Source organism: Anastrepha ludens, chromosome 6, assembly GCF_028408465.1.
Source record: "Anastrepha ludens isolate Willacy chromosome 6, idAnaLude1.1, whole genome shotgun sequence".
NCBI classification, from domain to species: domain Eukaryota; kingdom Metazoa; phylum Arthropoda; class Insecta; order Diptera; family Tephritidae; genus Anastrepha; species Anastrepha ludens.
Window position 1 is genome coordinate 13,294,504 of NC_071502.1, and position 15,422 is coordinate 13,309,925.

Genomic DNA, 15,422 nt, shown 5'->3' on the forward strand with positions numbered 1-15,422 from the left:
GTTGTTCGCGCACGAAGCACTTCCAAGCAAATGGTCGCCTGTTTTTTCGAAAAAACTGGGCATGTCGCAACCATACCACTAGAACAACGCAGAACAGTAAATTCTGAGTGGTACACAACCATTTGTTTGCCAGTTGTCTTCCAAGAAATTAGGAAAACCAATCGCCAAAGACGGATCACTCTTCACCAGGACAATGCGAGCTCTCACACATCGGTTCAAACAACTGCATTTTTGAGCACCCAAAACATCGAATTAATGGGTCATCCGCCGTATAGTCCTGACTTGGCACCGAATGACTTCTTTTTATTCCCGTACGTAAAAAACAAACTGAGAGGTCAACGTTTTTCGACACCTGAAGAAGCGGCTGCGGCATTCAGAATGCATGTTTTGGAGGTACCTCATTCAGAGTGGCAAAAGTGCTTCGACAATTGGTTCAAACGCATGCAAAAGTGTATAGATCTTCATGGAGAAAATTTTGAAAAACATTAAAGTGGTTTTCGATGATTAAAATTTGTTTTTGTTCTCTCAGGTCAACTTATGGTGTACATAACTGTCCTACCTAACGCACTATTCGCACCATCTGAAAAATTGACAATAATTTTATATTGCTGGATGATACTCGACCGATTAGGTTACGTACAGCCCGAAGTGAAGAAAACATTGCAGTCGTAAATGAGACTTTTGCCGAAGACCCGAAAGAATCAATTGGGCGCCAATCTCAACCACTTGTCCTACCTTATGGCACTACTTGAGTGGTTTTATGCAAAAATCTTGGTTTGAAAGCGTTTAAAATACAGCTAGTCCAAAATTTGAAGCCCGCTGATCTTCCAAAGCGTCATAATTTCAGTCGTTGGGCTCTTGAAAAACTTCCCAAAAATGCGCATTTTGCGATCCAAATTTTGTTCAGCAATGAGGCCCATTTTTGGCTAATGGCTTAAGAAAAGTTGAAGTATTTTTGCGGAAGAGCAACTCAAAGCCATTAAGGAAAAGCCATTACATCCATTAAAAACAACCGTTTGGTGCGGCCTCTGAACTGGAGGAATCATCGGCTCATATTTCTTCAAAGAAGAGGCTGACACCAATGTAACAGTGAATAGCGAAAGCTATCTAGTCAAGATAAAGGCTTTTTGAAGCTGGAAAGTGAAGCCCGCGATTTCCAACAAGATGAAACGCTTCTTGCCATACAGGCCGTGAAACAATGGAGTTACTTAGTGGTCGTTGCGGTTAGAGATAAATTCTCGTTTCGGACCGGTGGATTGACCACCAAGATCGTGTGATATCACACCTTTGGACTTTTATTTGTGAGGGTATGTAAACTCTAAGTGCTTTGTGGATAAACCAGCTTCAATTGAGGCCTTGGAAGCCACCATTACTAAAGTTATTCACGAGATACCGACCGAAGTCCTCCTGCAAGTCATTACGCATAGCCGAATTACGGCGCAGTTGCGCCCAAGATTTGAAAGGAATTTTCTTGAAAAAATATATTTAATGAGTGATTCTACACAAAAATATTACAGATGGCCCAATCAATTTGAGTTGTCGCTGTTTTATTTCAGTTTAAAATCCGATAGCTCTGAATTGATTACCCTTTACTTCAGGCGCACAAAATGCAATTTGATCGATTTTATAACAAGATTACATTAATCTTACCATTACTAACTGTTATTCAAAAAATAATTTCCATTCATTCAAAAAATACGCAAATACATCAAACTGCACTTTAGCTCAGCTGGGATTACTTTGCAATGGCACTCAAGGTATTAATATATTTTAAAAATACAGTAAAACTTAATTTCAATATGGAGTGGAGTTTGTTGCGAACAAATTTGTTAAAAAGTAAAGGTTTTTTTCAATTAACTTTCCCCAACCAAATATCTGTTATTTTAATTGAATTTTTCTTTTTTTTTAATTTTTTCAGTATTTCGAGTATTTGACTTTTGGCTTTCCTGAGTGAAAAACTTGTTAAAATACATTTTACAGGCCTTAAATTACTTTAACTTTAGGCTAAGTGAAATAGATTTGACTGGCGTTGTTTGCTTATCGTAGACTGGATTTGAGAATAAAATTATATAATTTCTAAAGAAAGCAGATGTCTTTCTGGTCTAGGAATCTAATATAGCAAAATACACGCAATAAACTTAAAAATATCAAACCTTTGAATGCCATTTTTTAGTAACTCAAAAATAGCAGCCCTTTGTATGTCATTCTTTAGCAATTCACAGATTTCGCCCTTCCAGAAGTTTATAGGTACGAGACACGATGTACAGAATACAAAGGTGGCGTGCGTACCACTATTCCGAAGGGATGATCGATTACCAGGTATACTCTTTAACAAAGTTATGGTGAAAAAGACAATTGTGAGGGGAACTTTGGCTGCCACGTCACTTGGGGACTCGGGGATCCGAAATCTGCACGATCATTTCACATGCATTCAAACACTCGTCCAATCAGTCGTTGTTCAGACGGCAACGAAGTATCATTGGTTGATTATTTTCGCAAATCACCCACACAAACTCAGTTTTTTCTTAAACACACCTCAAGTGACGTCAGCCTATGAGCTAATTCGCCCAAATTCGCTCAGAGCCGAATAACAGTCTGTTAAAGAGCTCACCTTTGCAATCTTTTCATCGTGACTATTCCGCTTTCCCCTTCTTCTTGCACTCTTGTTTGTGTTTTCACATTTCTCTCGCGCAATTATCTCTCTCTTGCCTTTCAGTAACTTCACGGTGCAATCTTGTATTCTAACATTTTGGAGTATGAGGAAAAAAGGAGAACGAACGTCATTTCATTCCCAGATTTGTAAGATTCCCGTATTTATCAGAGCAGATAGAGCAAATATTTTGAAAACTATCACAAAAAACTATGAAGTAATAATTTCTCCAGATATCTTAAGGTTGTCTCGGACTTATTACCATCTGAAAAAGATCTAAGTGGTTTAAGCAACTTAGTAAGGGGAACGAAATCTTGTCTTAAACAAGCAACCTGACTAACCCAACCTAACCTAAGGTTGTTTCTCCTCTCGTAGGAATTAACAAAAGGAAAAAAGAAAACAAAAGATAACAAAAAAAAAAAAAAAAAAATTAAAGAAATTAAGAACTAAGTTCGCTCAAGGGTGACAGATATCAGGTTTCGTCGTTAGGTATGGTAAAAAATAAATGTTTGAGGAGAACTTTGGATTCTATATCATTCGTTTTGTGTTTCACTAAGCTAAAGCTAAATTTTGTGAAACACAAAACGAATGACGTCAGCATATCTGTTAAAGTCCAGAGCCAAATAAAGGTCTACTAGGTAGTACCCCTCTAAAAATTTTTTCACCATGAGGTTCGCTCCACATCCGCGCCCCTTCGTTAATTCTGGGTTATGCAAGGAGAGAGAGAATAAGTTGAATAGTATTAGCCCGTTAGACAGTAAAGTTTAAGATCGAAGTCGTTCAAAAATTGAGTTGAGCTCTGATAACGTTATTCCCTGATGGGTTTGAAGACTTTTAGCTTTCTCCAAACAACAAATACACGGCATTTTTTTATATACAGCAATACTGCCAAGAAAAAAATTTAAAAAAATTCACGGTATTTTTTAGCAACTTCAAACTTTAAAGTTATTATAAAAAGTCTTTAATCGTGACACTGAATTCTAGTGAATAACTGTGGTTTGTGTCCTGCTGTTGTCCACAAATGGAGGGACCTGTCTTGATATTTTTACGCCGCCTCCAATGATTTTTTATGAACCACTTTTTCACGCACAAATACACCCCGAGGTTTGCCATTGTCTGCCGAGGAGCGAACGCTATTAGGAAAAACTGCATCTATCAGTTGGTGTTTCATTCACGGGTTTTCAAACCTGTGCACTTCCGAATGATAGTCCCGCACCAACCCATTCGACTGCAGGGGCCGCCTTCATCGTCATTAGATATATACATAGAATTGGAATTTTAAATTTATAATTTGCTATCCAAATAACTTCCGAATAGTAATTTCCCTCCAAAATCTCTATAGTTCCATAAACATCGCGCACCTCGCAAGTCGAAGACTCGTACACTTATGCGGTGCAAGCATAAATCCATTAGTGATATGAAACAAAAAGACTAAGAAGGTACTCTGATTTATGGAAAACCTCTATTTATAGGCTTGTGTTCAAGCCCAATAGACTACAGTGCAGGTCACATTATGGCCCGAAAATAATAATAAAGAAATATAATAGTAATAGGTGAAGAATCCATTCGTCTCTTGAAGTAATGAAGGAACATTCTCTGCTTTAACTCATCGGCGACCTCATTTCTGGGGATTCTTCGATGATCAAACTAAGTCTACCGCGTACTAGTTGCTTAACTAATCTCGGTTTGAAGTGGTGGCACCATTTTTTCAAGAGCACTACTGAAAACGAGAGGCAATAATTAAGCAGCGATGCTGACCATATGAACTTTAACTACCTTTGATTTCAATGAGATGGCGCACCAAGTCAGACAACCCAGCAATATATTGATATTTTGGGCTTGTATTCGAGGATTGGCGGTTAGTCCAGAAACGAAACAGACACTTAAGGCGTCACGTTGGTGACGACGAGTAGCGCAGGCGATGGTGCAATGAGTTGCGAATAAAGAACCAGTGGCTACGTTGGCTGGGTCATGTCGTCCGAATGGAAATAAACGCTCCAGCTCTGAAAGTATTCGATGCAGTGAAAGCTGATGGTAGCAGAGGAGGGCCTGCTTGGTGTGTCCAACTGGCGTCGATTAGCACGAGAAAGAAACGACTGGCGCGCTTTGTTAAACTCGGCCAAAATCGCGTAATCATTACGCCAATCAAGGAGACGAAGAATATTATTGGCGTAAATGCTGTCTCGGTATATTTATTTCATTTATGCCACACCCATCGCATTTGAAAAGCCTAAAACTTCCCAGTTAATTAGACTGTAGTACACCTTCATACGAAAGAAACCTGCAGGAGTGTACCTTGTACTGGTACACAAATGGCTCGAAGACACCTGATGACATAGACGCTGAAGTATATGGCCCCAGATCTAAACGTTCTGTGCCGATGAGTACTTTTTAAAGCATCTTCCAAGCGGAGGTTTGTGCCGTTTGTCTATGTGCAGAGATTAACTTAGACTGTAACTTCTGAAATGAGCGAATTCCCATTCTGAGCGACAGTTGGGGGACACTCAAGGTTTTGCCATTCTCTGAGACTAAGTCTTCACTGGTACTTGAGTGTATCGAGAAACTGCATCTTCCAGGAACGCACAATCGCATCCGGCTAACTTAGCTCCGAGGACACAGGGTATAACTGGGAACGAAGTAGCAGACACATTGGCAAGAGAGGCCGTTATTAATAAGTCTCGAGCCCTTCCTTGCTATGGGACAACACATCATCAATGAGAAGCTTAGTGGTGAAGAACTAAGTATAAGGGACATGGTACCAAACTATAGAGCTACGCCAGGCGAAATCCTTGCTGGTGGGGTACAGCCAAAAGAGGTTTAAAAAACTCATAACTCTCACCAAGGATAAACTGAGAATGCTCATGGACATTCTCACCGGTTATTGCAGGCTGCGCAGTCATCTGCACATGATCGGGATTTGGTCTACGAACTCTTGCCGTTTCTACGACCAATTCCAAGAGACTCCAATACATCTTCTTGAATCTTGAATGCAGCGCTATAGCGCGGAGAAAGCTGAGACACCTCGACCATTTACAGCCAGAAGAACGGCATATGCGCTTTGTCCAACCAACCTCTATCTTAAGCTTACTATGGGAACTGGCTTCAGATGAGGTAATGTGATGAGTAGAGGGAAGAAAAGGCCATGAGGTCAAAGTGCAAACCTCCAATAAATCTAAATCTAATCTAGCTATCAATTCAATTTAATTGCAATTAAGTTGCAGAAATATAAACACCGAGAAATAAAAATGAAAAAATGTCATCCTTAAGTCAACTTTTGATCAGCCCTTGAGAGCATTCATTGTGTTTTTTTCTTTTACTCCGTTCAATCGCACCATTTTAATTACTTTTTCTTTATGCATTGCTCAATCATTCCATGCGTCATCACCAATGCAATCCGGTGCACCAGCACAGAATATCCGACAAACGCGCATTAACCACCCATAGGCCAGCGCACATCTCTTTACTTTAAGTTTTATTGTTGTTGCAACCTGAGATGCAAAACCACTGCAGTATAAGAGTGTAACTGGTAAATACGAGAAATGAACTACTTGCACAAAGAGGCCAATTTGTAGAGTGCCAGCAATTTGTTGTAATCATTTGTTGCAAGAATGCCATTGCCACCTTTTGTTGCATGATGCAAGTAGCAACAATATTTGTGTATATGTGCGTGTGCATCAATCATTGTCACACAATTTTTACATACCTTCCATTAAGTGGCCTTCGGAGTTGCAACTCAAAAATCGATTTAATTGGAATGATGGCGAAAAGCTTTCTGATGCTTCGATTATTTCGTTACTTTCGCAATTAAATGATTGCGTATACTTAAATGTATTTTACACTGCGAATATAGGGTGATCCAAACTCAACTTTGTATCTTTGCTATTTACTCGCACAGAAGTACGTAAGAACCAACATCCTATATTGCGCCTATAAAAACATCCCACGGATCATGGGCAAAAGGCGATAAGGTAAAAGCTCTTGAGTTTGCCAAACATCTTTCAAATGTTTTTGGAACTTTTACCCCCGTCGAAATACGGAAGAAATCCACCCAATGCACAAATTTCTCTCGGTTTCGTTTCAAATAGCTTTACTGATACCGCAACACACCTGAAAAGAGCTAATTTCACAATAAGTAAAGTCCTCAAAAAAAACAAAAAAGCACCAGGATATGAACTGATAACAAATATAGTGTTAAAACAGTACAATTACCCACCACTTATAGGTTGATCACTTTTACAGGGTCCGGCACTCGAAGTGTAACCAACTTCAAACCGCTCGCGCAGCTGATGGATGGGCATCAGCTGTCTATTAGTTGACTGAATGGAATTGCAGTCCAGAGTATGGTTTACAAGCGCGCGAAAGCATTTTGCCGAGAGTAAACGCGAAAAAAGAAAATCAGTAATGGATTTCAAACGTAATTCTGTATTTGCATTATATTTGGCTGGAAAATCACAACCAGCGATTCTACGTGAACTCGAGCACCTTAAAGTAAATAAAGTTTTTGTTTGTCGCACCATTACTCGTTACAATGAGACTGGTAGCATCGCGAAAGGTCATGGAGATGGTCATCAAAAGACTGCAACGGCACGTGAAATGGTACAAAAAGTCAAGAAGCGACTTGAGCGAAATCTCCGACGAAGTGCCAATCAAATGGCAAAAGAACTAAAAATATCTGACCGTAGCCTCCACCGCAGACTGAAAAATGATCTCAAATTCAAGCCTTACAAGATTCAAAAGGCGCCTGATCTCACACCAAAGCAGCAAAAAGTCAGACTTGAAAGAGCGAAGGAGTTGCTTCGCTGGACCGAAAGCGGTCGATTACGCAACATTGTGTTTTCTGATGACACAATTTTCACATTGTGCAATTCGTAAACTCCCAAAACGATAGGGTTTATTTGACCAACCGTTCATACGAGAATTTGAGTCTTCGATTGGCCACTAGGAGGCAGTACCCGCCACAGGTAATGGTTTGGGCCGCTGAAACCGCAGATGGGCCCTCTCCAACCGTTTTCATCGAGCCTGGCGTCAAGGTAAATGCGAAATATTATCGGGAAAGTATTCTGGAGGTTGCTTTGAAGCCGTGGGCAGAGAAACATTTCGGTGGCAAACCATGGACGTTTCAGCGGGACTCGGCATCGTCTCACAAAGCTCGAGTGAAGCAATAATAGCTAAAGAACCACGTTCCGAACTTCATAGCATCCCCACAATGGCTCTCAAATTCATCAGGCACGAAGCAAATGGATTATTTTCTTTGGGGCATTTTGGAGAGCAAGGTCCAAACTAAAAGATTCACCAGTATCTGGGCGCTAAAAAAGTCATTTAACGCTAGTGGGCCAAAATATCTGAAGTCACATTCGGGTAGCTTGCGACTCGTTTCTGGAAAATAGAAAAAAAAAAAAAAAAAAATTGGCATAACATTGTTGTCTATCACAGCTGAAAAATTCATCAAAAATTAAACTCTCTCTTCTCTATAGCGTAAGTATATAAAGCAAGTTAGTCTTTTCCAATTGTGACCATTAAGTATATCTATTGTTTCTGCTTCATTTAGCTTCGCTGCGTTTAGGTATCTTGTTCTGATTTTCTTCAGTACAGGACATCGTCCTAAGGAGTGTTGTATGCCTTCTTCCTCGTTTATTTTGGGTTATTTTTTGGTATTTCCAATTATTTTGGGTATTTCCAATTATTTTGGGTATTTCCATACGTAGTTGCATTTAGCTTCAGTAAACCACATCTTGCTTTGAAAATTGTCGTAATATCAGCTAGCCGCATATCTTCCTTAATATACGATTCCCCTTTTGAGTAGTCTTATTTTTTATAAATTCGCGTCGCGCTTGACTGGGCTTTTTGCCTTGCCATGGTGAGATCTTTCATTTTCATTTTGGTAAGAAGTTGCTCCCAGCGATCTTGCCAGTCTGTAGCGGTGATGTTTTCTTCAAACTTCAGACCGAACTCCGTACCTACGTCGTTCCGATGCTTAAGCCAAAACACATTTTTACTTAAGATGCCTTGTGTTAGTTTGTGTCTGCAATTATATTTATAAATAGTTTTCCAGATATAGGTACTTCATGTGTAGTTTTAAAGAATAGTTTCTAGTGTTATTGCATAATTCGGAGTAGTTTGAGGAGTCTTTTACTGAAGTAACGTTGAAGTTTATTTACTTCATCGAATAAGGCATATCCCCAAACTTGCGCTGCGTAGGTTTGTATCGCTCTGCATACCACTTGGAACAGCTTCCATTTTGATTTTAATGAAATGAATGCCTTCGCTAAAAATGCAGTTTGTTTGCGTTTTTATGCAGAAGACGCCGTGGAAAAAAGGTGTGTGTGTGTGCGTACAATTTCTTATGTTTGGTTGTTTCCATTGTTTTCGCCTACTCTTCTTCTGCACAAACAAATAATTTCCCTTCATTTTGCTTGTTTGTTCATGAGCTCTTAAGACGCGGCGAATTCGGAAGGCGCCATTTGTTTCTCTATCATTCTCGCTAAGTTATGGCGCAATGTCCTAATGTATGCCCAAGTACCGAATCGTAGCGTTTCCGAGCTTCGCATGAATACCCCTATTCCAAGTTTTTGCTTCCATTTTTTCACATTACTTGCATCCGTTATTGGTGGTTGTCGCCTTGGCTAATGGAAATTTCCCACTTTTTGGTTGCAGTCCCTACTAAGCGGGTTAACCAGCAGCCAAGTTTCTACTCACAACAGTGGTGGCTGAAAATAAGTTAACAGATGTACAACTAAAATGAATTGAATTTTATTATTAGACGACATCGAAGAACATGCAGTGTAATACCGAGGAAGTCATTCAAAAATTCTATGACGTGAATCTCGCAGTTCGTTGAACGGAAGTGCGCGAAGTAACAGAGGCGAAATAACGAAGAAGCAGATGTGGCTGTTAACTCCGGCGCAATGTTTGGAGCAATTTAAGTGAGATCCGAAGAAATTTTTGCATCGAGTTGTCACCATCGATGAAACCTGGATTCATCATTACATACCGGAAACTAAGCAACAATCAAAACAATGAATTTCTCCCGATGAATTTGCTTCAAAGAAGGTGAAGACAGTCATATAAGCTGGGAAGGTCATGACGACGATTTTCTGGCATCCGAACAGCGTCATGGATTGTATAGAAAAGGGAAAACCGAAAATGGTCGTAATAGTGAGTTATTGGACCGATACTAGATTTGGCCGCTTTCACAAAAAATTCAAGGAGACACGGCCGTATTTGGCGAAAAAGTGGGTGGTGTTTCACCACGATAACGCACCAGCACTTTCATCCGGAGTTGTCGTCGCCAAAATTCAAGAATTGCGTTATGAATTGCTGCCACATCTCCCGTATTCACCACATCCTAAGAAGCCACTGAGACTTTTTCTTGTTCTCTAACATGAAAAAATGCCTCGTGGGGGAAAAAATGTGGATCAAACGAGGAAGTCTTCGCCGAGGTAGAGGTGTATTTTGAAGAGATCGACAAATCCTATTTTTGGTGGGATTAAAAAAATAGCCAGAGCGTTGGGAGAAGTGTATCATTGTAAAAGGGGACTATGTTGAAAAATACAAAACAAAATTTTTGAAAAAATTGTGTCTTCATTTCTAGCACGGGTACTTATTGAACCCCGCTCGTACATGGATAGATTTCAACAGCAAATCAACAGCGCAGCTTCTGTACTGTCTGACTTTAGCAATTGGAAAACCAGGTTTAAGGGGGCAGATACCTGTAAACGGCCATATTTTCCCTGATTTTTATTAAAATTATTTAAAATGAAAATTTCAATATATTTTTTTTTTAAATTGGCAAACAGTTTATTTATACATTAAAATAATATACATTTTTATTTTAATAATTTAAAATGGCGGATGTGCACTCAATTCTCGGCGGACATTGTAGCATCAGCGTAAGTGACCTGAATACAAAAAACCAACATTTTTTTTGTTTATTAATGTCATAATTTCTATATGAATTAAACAAAAATGGAAAAAAAATCGCGGAAAACATGGTTAAAAAAAATGAATTTTGGGGCGAATTTTCCTTGATATTTTTGCTTAAAAAATATTTTATTATCAATGTTCTGTACTTGATTGGTTAAATGAATTGGTCAGGAACATTTTTATAAGTATTTCTGCCAGGGTTTTCTTGTCCGCTCGTATATTGACAAATGCCTTCGGTAACTTCTGCCGAAATTTTCTGGTAAATATTGTATTTTCGTACAACATTTTAGTACTCAAATTTCCTATATAAAAGCACTTTAGGCACTTTTCTTATGAAACGGCATCCAATTGACACGCATAAATAGAAACTCGAGGGTTAAAAGATTTCATAATTATTTTTACACTTAAACCAAGTATGGATCAAATCGAAAAAATTACTTAAGATACGTCAAATTTCATAACAAAATTGCACGAATTTTATATGTGGCCATAATTATGATAGTGGTCTAAAAAACGCCAACAGATGAACATATTTCAAGTTTTCCAGCATATGAGAGCCACTGCATCAGAGCTCGTCACACACCTGGTTGAGAATATTTGAGTCCTGATCTAAACATTCGTAAAATGTATAGCCTACATTTAGAGAAATCTGAGGAAAAGAACCAATCCTTAAATGCCAAAAATCCGATTTACTGGATGGAAAAATTAAAGGATGCAATAATGAGGAAGAGAACTTACATCTTAGAGAAAGTCATGATGTACATTAAAAAATGTCAAAACAGCTAGGAACTGTCTTGCAGAGGACCAGAAAAAAGCCAAAGAAAATTCACTTTCCGTATCCTAAACTATCTGTTTTGTGTTAACGAAATATATACATTTATAACTTGGGCCTCCACAATTTCCATAATGGCAATGTCTAGATGTAAATACAGCATCAAGAGGTGCACAGGAAGTAGTATCAAGCATTTTAGCGCATATGGAGGATATTATAACTACTCAAAAACTCGTAATAGCTTACAGTGATGCGTGTTCAAGCCAAAATTGTAACATTAAAGTAGCATTAACATGGATGAAAGTTGCTCAGTCAAATAATAATAATAATATTTAAACGGTAGACCACAAGTTTTTGGTATCGGGTCATTCCTTTCTACCGAATGACAGTGATTTCGGTTTGATAGAAATGAGAATAAAAAAATATAATATTTATACAACCCTGAGCATTATTATGAATTTAACGAAAAGTGTAAAAAAGGAAAAGGAAACTTTCGGTAAAACGAATGTCGCAGCCAGATTTTATTTCAACGCAGTCAATGGATGCGTTTCTTGAAAAATTGACTTTATAAAATGATCTATAAAACTTCTTTAGATGATTCTAAACTCCACGTTTTGGGTCTTTCACCTAAAAGAGGAAGACCAAAAATATACGAAAATATTAAATTACTTCCATTTTGCACCACCACCACTAGACCAGTAACGGAAGAATAACCTATAGATATTATGTGTTCACCACCAGTTCATCATGAACATTTTGCGTATCTTAAAAACTAGAAAATGTAATGTTAATAAATGTTCATGAATTATTCCATCAATGTTATGGTTTCAAATAAAACTCATAGTTCTCTATTAAGTCAATTAATTTTGAAAATGATCTAAATCAATTCGAGCTTTAAAAACAACATTTTCGTATGAAATTCATACAAAATTGCGTATTGATAGTGATTAATGGGAATTAATAAAGACTAATAAAATTATAAATTAAAATGTCGTATAATATAAAAATATTGTTTAACTCGTTCAAACGCAATTCATTAAATATCAAATGACTTAGACCACTTTCATAATTATGGGCACATATTACCCACAAATTTTCAATATACATTTTTCGACCCCCCTCATTAAAAAATGTCTATTAAAACACGAAAACATTTATAAAATCATGTTTTATTGTTCTGCAAAAAAGTTCTTTATTTTTTTCCATTCAAACTTACAAAATTTCAAAACTGGTTTCGTTGTCTTAAATCAAAAACTATTTTCATTAATTATAATATTATTCTTAAAATAATATTCTACCTGCTTGCTATATACAAATATTACTTTGGTTTTTTTTTTTTAAATAATGAATTACATATATTTTATGTAAATATGAAGCTTTGTGTGTGTGTGTGTGTGAAGACTCGCATATTTATAAGCATTGAGATGGTTTTCAAGTACATTTCTCCGATTAAGTAATTTCTTAAATGGAAATGACTAATTTAAATTACTAATTGTTCTATGGAAAACTGATTATTTTCTTAAAAATTAAAATACGAAAACAAAAAAAAACACAAAAATAGTTATTGTTGTTAAATGTAAGAATATTTTAAACAACATTTAAATTAAATAAAAATATATTAAATTGAGAATATTCTCGCTTAAATACTCTTAAAACTAATTAGTTTTAGTTTTAGTTTTAGTTTTTATTTGTAATGGAAGTCCGTCCACTTTCTTAAAACTTGTTACACAAGAATTTTTACACAAATGTTTTTTTATTCCATATATAAATAAAAGTATTCAAATGAATAATTTATTTTTATGTTCTAGTTTAATAATTTTTATAAAGTATAATCTTTACTTAAAATTAAGGTCATATTTTTTTTTAATTCATCGCAAATATTTATTAAATTTGATGTGTTACTTTATCGAGCGATAGTTGAAAGTTTTTGTGGTAAATAAAAGAAAATTTTGACAATTCTAAGCGCATTTCAGATTGAAACCAATAACTAAATACTCCTTAACATTTTTAATTCAATTAAAAAAAGAAACGGAAAATTAAAAAACAAATATATTAAAATAAAATAAAAAATGTATAAAAAAGAAATAAAAAAAAAATTAAAAAAATGTTTAAACAAAAAAAAACAAAAACAAAAAATTGAATAGATTGAATAATCTAATGAATCAGAATAAAAAGAACGTTTTTTTTTAAAGAACAACTAATAAAAATTAAATAAAAAGTTAGTTAAGAAAGTTGTGTCAATCCTGAGCGCATTTCAGATTAAAACCAGTTACTAAAATTTTAAATTTATCTCCAGTATTTCCTAACATTTTTAATTCAAATAAAAAAAGAAATGAAACATTAAAAAAAATAAAATAAAATATAAAAAAAGTATTAAACAATAAATAAAACTAAAAAAAAGTTAAAAAAATAATAAAAAAATTATTTTTAAACAAAAATAAAATTTAAAAAAATTAAATAAATAAAATAATTTGTAAAAGGAACTATTAATATTTTTTAAAAGAACTATTAATAAAAATTAAATTAAAGGTTTGTTAAGAAAATTAAATAAATAGAATAATCTTTAAAAAGAACTTTTTTTGAAAGAACTATTAATAAAAATTAAACAAAACGTTTGTTAAGAAAATTTAATCGCTCAAGAGCGCATTTCAGATCAAAACCATTAAATAAAATGTTAAATTTATTTCCAATATTCTCTAACATTTTTAATTCAATTAAAAAAGTAAAAAAAAAAAATTAATAAAAAAATTTAATTACAAAAAAAAAACAATAAAATAAGATAATTTTTTTAAAAGAGTTATTAATAATAATTAAAAATATGAAAAAAAATTTTATTAAAACAAAAAAAGGTTTGATAGCGTCAAAAGTTATTCTTCAACTCATATAAGGTAGTAGCCCGATGTGACGGGTTCAGAAAATCGAATTTTTTTTTTACATTTTTCGGAAGAAAAACATTTTAAAAATATACTATAAAAATTTTAGACAGAAATTTTAATTATTTTTAAAGTTTGAGCTAAAATAAGCGAGCGCGCCGAAGTGTGTATGAAAGCGTGTGACACGCCAGCAGCAGCTGTCGTCGAAACTTTAAACGCGTTTTTCTCAAAACCATGTTTTCGAAATTTCGGGGAATCACTGACTCAAAACTATTCAACCGATTTGGCTAAAAATTTAACCCGTTATTCTAGACACACATATCTAGATACCGGACCTTTAAAATATTTAATTTTTTTAATAATAAACTATTTAATTTAAACAATTTATTAAAAAAAAAAAAAATAGACTTTGAGAACTTTTTTCACAAGTCCGCCATTTTGTTTTTGTTGTTTTATTTTTAAGTATATTTTATGTTCGGGACCTAAAATAAAGTCTACAGAATAATAATCTCTTTGAATTTTTTATTTCAGATGACTTTGGAAGACTGTGTGTTTCCCCGAACCAACTCATCTTTTTTTTAAGGACTCCACTTTGACGTCAACAATTTTAAACAAATTAATATAAAATTAACTTTAAAAAAATGTGTTTATATACTTCAAAACACCAATAAAAACATGTAAAAATTTTAAAACGATCGCATTTTATTTTCTTTTTGAAAAAGGTTCATGAAAAAACGTCGAAATTTCGGTCGTTACACAGGACTACTACCATAAGAGATTATACTAGAACAAATAATTTTTGAGATCAAATCTTTTTCTCTTTATTTCTTAAATTTCGTAATAAAGCCAGGTAGTAAAGCTTTGAAAGTGAAAAGCGCTTCCAAATGTAATTAAAAGTAAGAGCTTTCAGTAATTTATGAACCAACTCGCGGCAAAGCTCTACTTGAAGAGAATTTTTGTTAGCCAAAAAAAAAGCCGACAGGCAATGGCGACCCGCCGAGTGTAACCTTTTCTGCCATGAAAAAGTTCCTCCTAAAAACCATTTACCGTTCGTAATCGGCTTAAAACTGTAGGAAAGGCATCAAGTCTCACACCTCAAATACGAGGAGGAGCTCGTTCAAACACCTAACAGAAGTGTACGCGCCAGTTATTTATTTTTTTATATTTTTTATTTTAAAACTTATTGTAGCGTGAAAGCTTTCTA